At 36.3% G+C, this 12300-nt stretch overlaps 1 protein-coding gene across 1 annotated transcript in view; it reads left to right on the plus strand.

Moving 5' to 3' along the window:
- The first annotated feature begins 282 nt into the window (after window positions 1-282).
- The window catches only part of LOC6046595 (retinaldehyde-binding protein 1), a 30726-nt gene continuing 18708 nt past the window's right edge, over window positions 283-12300 (plus strand). Inside the window, exon 1 of the mRNA XM_001863734.2 lies at window positions 283-519. The gene's annotated coding sequence lies outside the window, so the exon portion shown is untranslated. The remainder of the gene's footprint in view (window positions 520-12300) is intronic.

The raw sequence follows: 12300 nt of genomic DNA on the forward strand, positions 1-12300 counted from the left end.
GCAAGTCGTTGCAATAATATAAACTTGCAATTAAATAGAAAAATCGGCCATTTCTTTCACTCTTGTTTCGCGTCCAAAAAAAATTAAACAGTCATTGATTGACGTACAACTGGTACCGTCGTGAATCCACCGACCCAGGGTCTACCAGTTGGTCGTTTTAAAGTTTTTTGTTGCCTCTTAGTATGACTGCAAAACGTATGCTAAAGTCGCATGGTATACAACACAACAATACAGTTAGTATGAACCGCACTGGGCGCTGAGGCTTTGAGTGAGATCATTCGACGATCGTCGCGCCAGTCTTGCCGTGGACGCGCTTCCAGCCGGATCGCGACTAATGAGGTTTATGATTATAGTTCTGGTGAAATAGAGAGTGTGGACCTCCTGGATAAAAATTGTGTGAGAGAAAAAAAACAACTCGGAGGCAATTTGTAGGTGATTAGTTCGTGACTCAAGAAATTAGTGTTTATCAGCAGAAGGATAATTGAATCTAACAAGGAAGATCATCTTGATATAGAAAGGGTAAGTTCAAGATCTCCTGGGAACTTTTATGTCATGATCATAACTCATTACCCATTGCAACCCTTGAGTGCCGAATCTCTTTTCTTTTCTAACATTACAATAAATTTCAGTAGAAATAAAACTTCAATCATCTCATAATGAACAAAAGCATAAAAATTTTCGAAAAGAAATCTAGATTTTAAATGACAATCTTATTTTTCAAAATGAAAAAGTAGTATTCTAAGGGCTTCACACATTATAACATTTTAATGTTTAAAAAATAATTGTTCATGAAAATATTTATTTCCTAAGAATTTAAGGATTTTACTGATGTGTGGTTCGCAAAAAATCAACATTTGTAAAAAACTTCAAGTGCTCATTATGAAAAAAAATCCAAACATAAAAATTAAAATGTACTTAATTTAGTTCAAAAACATCTGTAAATGATCCGATTTTTAATGTTAAAACATGAAACATTTGATTTTTTAAGTAAAGAATAAAATTTTAAATGGGCGTAATATTCAATGTTTGACCCTTTTAAAATGTTAGTCTTGATTTAAAAAATCAAAATATTTTTTTCGAAAAGATCGGAAAATTTTACGAATGTTTCATGTTTTAACATTGAAAATCGGACCATTAGTTGCTGAGATATCGACATTAGAAAATGGTGGGTTGTTTTGGTGAGACTTAGAAAACTTCAATTTTCGTGTGTCTTTTACTTAAAGCGGCTATATCTCAGCAACCCGAGGTCCAATCTTCAATGTCTCTTAGACAATTTTATAGCAAATTTTCTGAACTTTTCAAATATTTTTAGAAATGGTCGCTCATGGTCACTATTTTTAAAAATCGAAAAACTGCAAATATTTTGCTAAAATCAAACTTTCGGTGGCTATATCTTGAAAACGGAACCCCTTATCAAAAAAAATATGTAAAGTAGTTTTCGATTGCAAATGCAATTTTGCATTAAAAAATAACTCCAAATTTGTTTTTGCATGAAATTTCGATTTTTCCAAAAATCACTATTATTTCAAAAAATCATAACTCGGCGGCAGATTTTTTGACCATGTTTCTCTATGGCTTTAAAGTTGCAGATTTTTGTCCCCTAAAACATATAAAAAAATCTCGAAAATAAAAAATACGTATTTTGGGAAATTGAGTTTTAGTGAAAAAAAGTTGATTAAAAAATCTGCAATTTTTTTCCGTGTACCTATTTTTTTCTCAATAGTCCTCAACAATACCTACAACTTTGCCCAAGACACCAAATTGATCAGAAAATTCACTCAAAAGTTACAGCTGTTTGAATATTTACATACCATTTTTGTATTGAAAGCAGCCAAAATTGTATGGAGACTTGTATGGGTGAACCAATGACACAAAATAGCTTATTTGGTCTCAGGGAAGGCCCCCACAAAGTTTGAGCCAAATCAAAAAATACAAAAAATAAAAATGGTCAAAATCGACCGATTTCGTAGAGAGTTGCTCACATGTAGAAAATCACAAAATGTATATTACAGAAAATTTATTAAATTCACTTAAAAGATCACCCAAAATTCAGAATCGAGATAATCGTTCTCTCAAAATTTATTGAGGGCTCAGTGCCAAAATCGATAGAATAATGCTACCAACTCACACCATCATAACAAATGAGTTCATTCGTTAGTTGAATCAATAAATCTCCAACAAGTGTCATACATCGACTTCTGACTTCTCCATGGTCACCAAGCTGTGGTGGCCGAGGCAGCTAAGTCATTGGATTGGTTTGTCAAAGGTCTCTGGTTCGATTCCCGTTGTCGACACTTTTGGTTTTTTGTTTGACGGATGAACTTTTTTGCAAATGCACCTCGAGAGAATAGTTCTATCGCCCATCTCGAGCTGTTTTCTCTGCGTCCGTGAATGGTACCACTATTCTCTCGACTCGGGCCCTTATTCACTCGGACTAGCGCTGCCAGTTTTGGGTGATGATTTTCAATCACTCCTGAAAGTTTCATGAAGATATTTAATGATTTAACTGAGTTAGAGACGATTTAAGCTCAGAATTTTGCCATGCGCAAAGCAAACTTTCTAACTTTCTGAGCGTTTTTCTCTGAACACCAAGTTGATTTACGGGTGCCACGATACCTCGAGATGGGACGGACCAAATTGGTTGAAATTTTGGATGAAGACTCCCAAAACATATCCCGTGTGCATGACGAAGCCCGATTTTGAAATTTTGAATTTTCAAAAATACAAAAATCAAAAACTGGCAATTTTTTATATGAAAAACATAAAAATATTTTTAACTTTTTTTAAAACAAACTTTTTGATAATCGGCCTTCGTCATGCACACGGGACCGGTCGAGTCTTCACCTAATTTGAGCCGATTTGGTCGAAGCAATGTTGAGATATCGTGGCACCCGTTTTTTGAAACTGCTAACTTCAAATAACTAAATCTCGGCAATGATACAACCAAATGTCTTCAAATTTGTTTTGTTAATAGATGAAAATGTATATTTTAATGCCCTGAAAACAGATTTTGAAAAAAGTTTAATTGTGTGCTCAAACCAACCTCTGACTTTTTTGCCGATTTACATGTATGTAACCCCTTAAATAAAATGCTCACAAGCAAAAAAACTATATCAGTAATTGAAATGGATTTTTTAAAGATATTTATTCACCCTTGGAATGATGAAAACCTATCAAATCATACTTAAAGTAACACTGACGATTTAATTTGTTTATCGATCTTGTATCTTTCGCCTTTCGCACTTAGTATTTGAACAAGAACAACTTCCTAACCGAAATCCTTTCTTTACTACTTTAAAAAATAAATAAAATAATTAAGGCACGAACAAACAGATGTAAATCTCGTGTAAACGAGCTGTGATGAGTTCGAAATTGTCACTGTTAAATTGTTGTTTGATAAGAGAGCGTTCTTTTATTACGTAACACAGTATGGGGAGAGGGGGGTCGGAGGCCGTGTTACGCTCCAATCTAATCTAATCTAATCTCTAATCCAACACAAACGCAGCCAGTCCGATGAAAGCATGCTGGAAAGTCTTGTGATTAGATTACGCCCCAAGTACTTTTCTTGTCATTATTAATAATTGCAGTACACCCGAGAACACCCGAAAATGTATTACAAAAATTAAAGCGGCCAGCCCTACTGCGTTGTGTTTACCGCACAGAGGATTCTGAGAACGGATCACATTTCACAGAATCTACAGGGAAGGAAGGATGCGTGGACATACCGTACCAAACGTCGGAGGCCGTGTTACGCTCCATACAAATTTTTAAAATTTGTATGAAAATTTTGTTACGAGGGGGGGAGGGTGTCTAAAAATCCCTAAATGTCAAAGATATTCACGTTTTTGGGACATTTTCCATGAAAAAATGTCACTTACTTTGAACACTATTTGCAACGACCTTATTAAATATTACACAATGTGTCAAAGCAAAGCACCTCATTTGCCACCGAGCTTCAAGAAGATATCATCGGTATGTTATTCTTCTCCAACTTTTTTTTCCCAAGGTTTTCGCTAGTTTGTTAGAACCGACTAGAAGCGCTTCCTCTTAACCTTGCCTGGTCGCGGCAAAATATGTGCAAATATCGCCGTCACCTTGTCCGCGCCCTTTTCGCTGTTATTAAACTGTACTTAACTCATCACACACACAGAGATTGTTTTCACACAAACACCCATAAAACAGGATAAATAAGGTGTAAGCTTATCTCAGCACGGCTCGGGGAGATGTTTTATGACCCAAGTGCAATTCGCCGGCTAAACCACTAATCTGGTCGGTGTTTAACTATTAAACAGTTGTAAAATATGACCGAAGTCGTCTTCCCTGCGTGTGGGCTTCGAGAGATGTTTGTGGAATTGGTGTGAGGAGGTGTCAAAGGTTAGCCTATTAACCCTTAATAATTGTATCCACTTTTTTGTAATTATTTTAGTCATTTTCGAATTCTTCCGAATTAATCTGTCGAGATCACTGAAAGAAATTATCCCTAGTCCCGAGGGAGCGTTCTTTTATTACGTAACGCAAAACAATGAATTTTTGACACCTCCCCCTTTCTCCCCCTCGTAACAAAATTCACATACAAATTTTAAAAAAATGTATGCTCATTCTTACTGTTAACATTCACTGACGTAAAAAGATTTGTTTACAACTTCACAATGGCCCATTTGCGTTTTCTAAACACTCAAACTAATGTCGTAGATTTTCGAGCAGGCGGTTTCGTGCTTTGACAGCTGTCAGTCATTTCAATGGAGCCCTTCCGTTCGAGCAGTTTTTGCTTTTTTCTACAATGTATTTCTTATGGAGCGAACTGTCAAAAACTGCTCGACTGCGGGTGCTCCATTGGCGAATACGGATTCACTTTCGGAATTTCAAATTAATGAATCCGCTCTGTACACTGTTTGCTTGAATGGAGCACCCGCAGTCGAGCAGTTTTTGACAGTTCGCTCCATAAGAAATACATTGTAGAAAAAAGCAAAAACTGCTCAAATGGAAGTGATCCGTTCGCTCCATAAGAAATAAATTCTAGAAAAAAGCAAAAACTGCTCGAATGGAAGTGCTCCATTTGAAAAACTTTTGTTTAGGGACCATCGATAAACCACGTGGTCACTTTTTTTTGGAAATCCCCCTCCTCCCCCTCCTCTTTCCCCGTTTTTTGACACAAAGTCTGTTCCCTGATGAATATTACCATCATTTTTTCTTCTGTGTACCAACGTTCTTAACTATTCCACATCCATTCTTAAAAAAAAAGAAAACACTTTTTAAAATAAACATTTAGCAAAACCTTCAGCGCCCTCTATCAAGGGTGCTGCAAAAAGCGGCGTTGAAAAATGTGCCAGGTAATGGAGCACCCGCAGTCGAGCAGTTTTTGACAGTTCGCTCCATAAGAAATACATTGTAGAAAAAAGCAAAAACTGCTCGAATGGAAATGCTCCATTGCAAATTTTGAATGGAGCATTTCCATTCGAGCAGTTTTTGCTTTTTTCTACAATGTATTTCTTATGGGGCGAACTGTCAAAAACTGCTCGACTGCGGGTGCTCCATTTCGAATGCGTGAAAAAAGGTCGAAAGACATGCGGTCGAATGGACAAAAGGTCGAATGCCAAAAGGTCGAGTGGACAAGAGGTCGAAAGTGGGCAAAAAGTTACAAAACATCGAAAGGATAGAAGGTCGAAGTTGAAAAAAAAGAAACAAAATTCTTAATATTTTTGTGAATTTTCAAACATGTGCACAAATAGTCAGACTACTAAATGTTTTGTAATTTTTTATGTGTGACTTTTTCCATTCTTTCAATACTGAACAGTAACTGTTCTTTCAAAAATATTAAGTTCCAAATTTGTTTCAAACTTTTGCTTTCGAGAGTGTTTCCATTTAATATAATGATTTTTCTTTGTAATAACATTGAGTCTTACTCCGATCATTCAAACAGAAACAGTTCATTTTAAATGAAAAAAATTCTGACTTTTACAAATAGTCAAGGCACGAATTCAATAAAAGATGCTCATTTTCCGTGTCTAGAAGCAAATCGTGTAGCAGGCCGAGTTTTGATGGATCTAGACTAAATCGACCCTCCTGAATCCGAATCTGCCTGTAGATTTTCCCGATTCTCAAAGGGAATCGAAATATTCAAGATGGCGTTCAATATGGCGGATGAATGGAAAAATAAAAAGAATTTTAAGATCAATCAACAGTTCAAATTTGACTAATTTGGGGTCGCTGAGCTCGAATATGAACCCTAGAATACTCCAAAGTACTCAGGCAGTGTGCAATCGTACATGGCGTCCAATATGGCGTCTGTGCATTCTCACCTGATTAGAATACTTTTGGGATTTAGAAAAGGAATAGAATAACTTTTAGCAAAAGTGAAAATATACAGAAATGTTCACAAAAAGTTGCTGAACTTGGTTTTAGTAAATTTAGTAAAATTAGTCCAGCTTCTCAAATTTTTAATTTGCTGAGTATTTTTTGCTATTTTTCAAAAAAAAACTATTCATGATTTTCGGAAATGTTTGCAACTTTACAAGTTGCATTCTTTAAAAAAAGTCATATTTCTTAAATATTTTGTAAGTTTATCCCGTTTATCCATTCTTTAGTAACAAATTGGGTACTAAAATGAAGCTTAGATTGCTGATATTATTGTTTACAGCGATAAAACTTATTTTTCTGAGTACAATAACCCTTTGTACGACCACAAAGAGATTAAAATGGATTTTTAAATCAATTTTGACAAATTAATCTCGCGGTCCTTCTTGACAGAAAAGCTCCTACTTGACAGCTCGTTCCAAGGGGACCATAGTTAATCCATCAAAAAAATGTTGTCTTGTCAAAAAAAAAATTTGCATTAAAATGAAAAAAAGTGATCACAAATGGTTTTTAATCGTGTTTTTTAACGTTGTACATAAAAATTGACATAGGGCTTTAGTACCCAATTATTCTTGATGGTTAGAATATGGTAGTGACTTTAGCCGTTTTTTAAACATAAACACTTTAGAAAAAGCCAATTCGACGGTAACATTTTCAAATGGAGCACTTCCAATTATTCTTGATGGTTAGAATATGGTAGTGACTTTAGCCGTTTTTTAAACATAAACACTTTAGAAAAAGCCAATTCGACGGTAACATTTCAAAAGGCATCATGTACATTTTGACACTTTCTGGGTTATTGCATTTTCTGAAAGTACTCCTAATAAGCTACCTCTCCACCAAAAATGAGCAAAAGTTACTTCAGTAAAGTCTGTTTAATAATGATTTTAAATAAAGTAACATAAACAAAATCTCTGTCATCAGCAGTCTCTGTTTATATAGCCCTGTCAACCTGTCAAATAAAAGACTACATGAACCTCGTAACGAAAAAAAAGCATCATGAAAAAAGCGCCATGTACATTCGGCGAAGAAAAACGAATCATAACAAAGCGCCCCCCTCAATGACAGCAGGGTGATATCGACGTTGGTGATTTCAAAAGAAGTTATGTTTGTTTTTCTCAAATAAAATTACGGAAATAATATTTAATTGAATTTGAATGATCAAGCATCAATAAAAGCAACGGTTTTCATCGTTTGTTATCATTAGAACATCTTCTTTTGCTTTTATATGAAAATGGGAATTGAAAAATGATGTCTAACATTCAAATGCGTTTTTCTCAAAAAGGATGGTTTGTACATGATGTTTTTTGAAATGTTGGCATCGAATTATTTCCTCACCGGAATGCAATTTCCTAATCAACACCCTGACAAATCAAGTCCACAATCATTAGAAGTAACCCCACAAGAACAGCACATTTCATCACCTTTTGCCAAGATTTATGGTCCGACTCAAGTGGAAGCTGTCACATTAGATTGCTCAATTTCATCGCCATGCTGCAAGGTAGATAGGTAGTACACCTCTAGCGTGAAAGAACTTCTTTTGTTGTCCTGATGATTGACACTGACTATGCGCAATCCCTCGCGCTCAATGTCGAAGTCCTCCAAGAACTGCAACGAATGCACCTTTTCGCGCGCGCGCCACACCGGCCTCAGTTGCGCAAGAGCTCACAACTTCTAGAGTCGGTTTGTAAACAGTGACTTTGTCATCACCGAGTCACAGACAGTCAGACAGACCTAATTGCTTCAAGTTGGTTTCATCGCAAAACGGCATACGATCATTTTGAGCTTTAGTTTCGTGATCAGCCGCCTTCGGCGCCACAATCGTTTGAAGTGACATTTCAAGCATCTACACGCAAAACTGTGTTCAATCGAATTGAAGGCAAACAGATGGCGCTAGTGATTCTGCTTGTCTGTGATCGCGTCTTCACCTGGCCAGCGCCTTCGGTTCTGGCATTGAAGCCCTTTCTGGGGGGGGGGACCTTCTCGGCACAGGTGACCCATTTTCCCTCCGATCTTTTCTGCTGACTAATTACTATACCTACTCTTGAAACTTGAAGCTTGTTTTCTTTTGCACCGTTGAACTTCAACAGCTTTGCAGAAAAAAAGTGAAGGTCGCCGGTTTGCAAAAAAAAAATCCGCGATAAAGCCACTTTACGAAAGGGTCATCTGCGCAAGACAACGCAAAGTTCCTTGAGGCACGACAAAATTGGCATGATCAGATCTGATGGCCCTTTTTTCTTTCTTCTCGAAGCTTGAATGAAACAGTTCGGTGGTCATTAAACCGGTTTAAGCGGCTTTTCGGTGGTACGTGTATTTAGTTGATTTTTGATTTTGTTGTTGTTGCCTTTTGGTTTATGGCTATGGAATTGAGCAAACTTGTTCAAGATTGTAACCTTGAGCTTAACCAAAAAATGAAATAAAAAATGTCTCACGTTTCGACAAACGAAAAAAATAATGCTCTGTTCCAGTTTGCTGACCTATTCAGTTTTTTTAAAAGAGTCTGTGCGTAATAGATAGGAATTGAGCTTTTGGCAGCTGTTTATTATATATTAATGCCGATTGGGTTTTAAGCACATTAAGCAGTAGACCGGTCAGTATATGGGTCAACGATGACCACACTGCACACTAGTTTAGCTCGTTTTTTCTGTCAATAATGTGATGCCAAATCCCAGTCACGAAATATTCTAGCAGAGCTGGTTCTGTCAGAATCCTGCTAGAACCATGGAACGTTTCTGCTAGAATGCTGTTAGAATATCCACCTCTGCTAGAACTCTGCTAGAATCCTGCTAGAGCGCCGTGACTGGGATTTTTCGTTTACACTTTTACTTGCTTTTACGAAAAAAAAATCAACTAACATCAGCTCTACCGAGAGAAAAACTGTCCAGAAACCAGAACTCTCCCACCTAGTTTTTGTGTTTGTGTGGTCTAATCCAAAACCCGCTGGCCGGCAACGAAATTATGAAAAAAGATAGTTTTTTATAGTTAGTGGCAGTTTTTAACTTTTTTTTTTTTCATGTACATTCATTCAGTTAAAATATTATTGAGTGCCCAATCACAAACTTTTCACCTCAATTTTAAATACTAGCAACTTTTATTTATTCATGAAATATTGTAGCTTTCGCTATTCAGTGATTTCAAATGTAGGAGGTCCTACATGTACAAAAGGGAAAAGGGATACCTTAAAACTAACTTATAAACTATATAAAGAGCGGATCAATGCAGCTGAAGACTGCAATGATTTTTGTCGAAATGCATCAATTATCTTATTGGACATAACATCCAAAGTGTCAACTTCGGCTAATTGATGAAGTTCACTGGTGCTGAACCAGGGAGGAAGTTTCAGAATCATTTTCAGAATTTTGTTCTGAATCCTCTGAAGTTTTTTCTTCCTGGTTAAGCAACAGCTTGTCCAGATCGGCACAGCATAAAGCATGGCAGGTCTGAAAATTTGTTTATAAATTAACAGTTTATTCTTGAGACAAAGTCTAGAATTCCTGTTTATAAGTGGATACAAACATTTAATATATTTGTTACATTTAACCTGGATACTATCAATGTGATCCTTGTAAGTAAGGTTTTTGTCAAAACCAAGTCCAAGATATTTCACTTGATCCTCCCACTTTAAATTTACCTCATTCATCTTTATAATGTGATGACTTTTTGGTTTAAGAAAATCAGCCCTTGGTTTGTGAGGGAAAATAATAAGTTGAGTTTTGCAGCATTTGGAGTAATTTTCCATTCTTTCAAATAAGAATTGAAAATATCCAAGCTTTTGTAATCTTCTTGTGATGACACGAAGGCTTCTGCCTTTGGCGGAGATGCTTGTGTCATCAGCAAAAGTGATTTCTGACATCCTGGGGCAAATCAGGCAAGTCAGAAGTAAAAATATTGTATAAAATTGGACCCAAAATGCTTCCTTGAGGGACGCCAGCACGTACAGGTAGTTGATCAGATTTGCTATTCTGATAACATACCTGCAGAGTACGATCCGTCAAATAATTTTGAATAATTTTCACGATATAAATCGGAAAATTAAACCTTTTCAATTTCGCAATCAAACCTTTATGCCAAACACTGTCAAATGCTTTTTCTATGTCTAGAAGAGCAGCGCCAGTAGAATAGCCCTCAGATTTGTTGCTTCGAATTAAATTTGAAACTCTCAACAACTGATGAGTAGTTGAATGCCCAAGGCGAAATCCAAACTGCTCATCAGCGAAAATTGAATTTTCATTAATGTGCGTCATCATTCTATTAAGAATTATTCTTTCGAATAATTTACTAATAGATGAAAGAAAACTAATGGGCCGATAGCTTGAGGCTTCAGCAGGATTTTTATCCGGTTTCAAAATCGGAATTACTTTGGCATTTTTCCAACTACTGGGAAAATATGCCAAATCAAAACATTTGTTGAAAATTTTGACCAAGCTACTTAAAGTTGCTTCTGGTAATTTTAATTAAAATCTAAAAATGCCATCCTCACCAGGGGCTTTCATATTTTTAAATTTTTGATAATAGATTTTATTTCATTCAGATCCGTATTAAAAACTTCATCTGATGAAAATTCTTGTTCAACAATATTCTGAAATTCTATTGAAATTTGATCTTCAATAGGACTCAAAACATTCAAGTTGAAATTATGAGCACTCTCAAACTGCTGAGCAAGTTTTGAGCTTTTTCCCCATTAGTTAATAGAATATTATCACCATCTTTTAAAGAAGGGATGGGTTTTGAGGTTTCTTAAGAACCTTTGAAAGTTTCAAAAAGGTTTGGAATAAGGTTTAATTTGTTCGACATCTCTTGCGAACTTTTCATTTCGCAGGAGAGTGAATCTGTGGTCAATAACCTTTTGCAAATCTTTTTGAATTCGCTTCAGTGCAGGATCACGAGAACGTTGATACTGTCTTCGGCGAACATTTTTCAGACGAATCAAAAGCTGAAGATCGTCATCAATAATGGGAGAATCAAATTTGACTTGGACTTTCTTTCGCTTTTAAAGAGCAAGCATTAAAATTCATAATATTGATGGAATTACTTAGATCCATGATTAAACTTCAGGGTAAGAACAACATCATTCGCAAATTTTAATCCAATCTGGATTGCTTCCATCATGGATGTAGCATTACTCATTGTTTGAATCAAACCAAACAGTGAGTTTTGCAAAAAAGTCATTTTTCAAACGTAACATCGCCGAGATCAGAAGATCCCAAAGCGTTGCCAGCAGAAAAATTTTCAAATGAAATTTGAGGTACCTGCCCAATTTCAGAAAGATTGGTAGAGGATTTAAAATTCATGGATGAACCCGAACCCGAAACGACGTTAGCATAAGAAATGCCATTGTTGTTACCTAACTTTTCCACGGTAGGGGTATTTCTAGCATTGTTCGAGTGAGACAGCACGAACGTTTGATTTAAAGATGCAGGTACAACCTGACTTTGAGAAAATTTCGGTTTGGATTTCGGCTGATGCTTAACACGAGAATCCAAAACCTTTTTTCTGATGGGGCAATCCCAAAAATTTGATTTGTGATTTCCACCACAATTTGCACATTTAAATTGGGTGACTTCTTTCACGGGACAATTGTCCTTGTCGTGAGAAGAATCCCCGCAAACCATGCATTTTGGAACCATGGCGCAATGATCAGTACCGTGACCGAATGCCTGGCAACGCCGGCACTGGGTCAGATTCTGGCCATTACCGCCATGTTTCTTAAAATGCTCCCACTTTACCCGTACATGGAACAAAAACTGTACTTTGTCCAAAAGTTTCAAATTGTTGATTTCATTTCTGTTGAAATGAATCAGATAAAATTGTGAAGTCAAACCAAAGCGAGAAATATTCCCGTTTGAGTTTTTCTTCATTGGTATTACTTGGGATGGGGCAAAGCCAAGCAACACCTTAAGTTCGTTTTTGATCTCATCCACCGACAAGTCGTTGGAGAGACCTTAC

The sequence above is a fragment of the Culex quinquefasciatus genome, chromosome 1 (genome assembly GCF_015732765.1).
Source record: "Culex quinquefasciatus strain JHB chromosome 1, VPISU_Cqui_1.0_pri_paternal, whole genome shotgun sequence".
Lineage (NCBI taxonomy): Eukaryota > Metazoa > Arthropoda > Insecta > Diptera > Culicidae > Culex > Culex quinquefasciatus.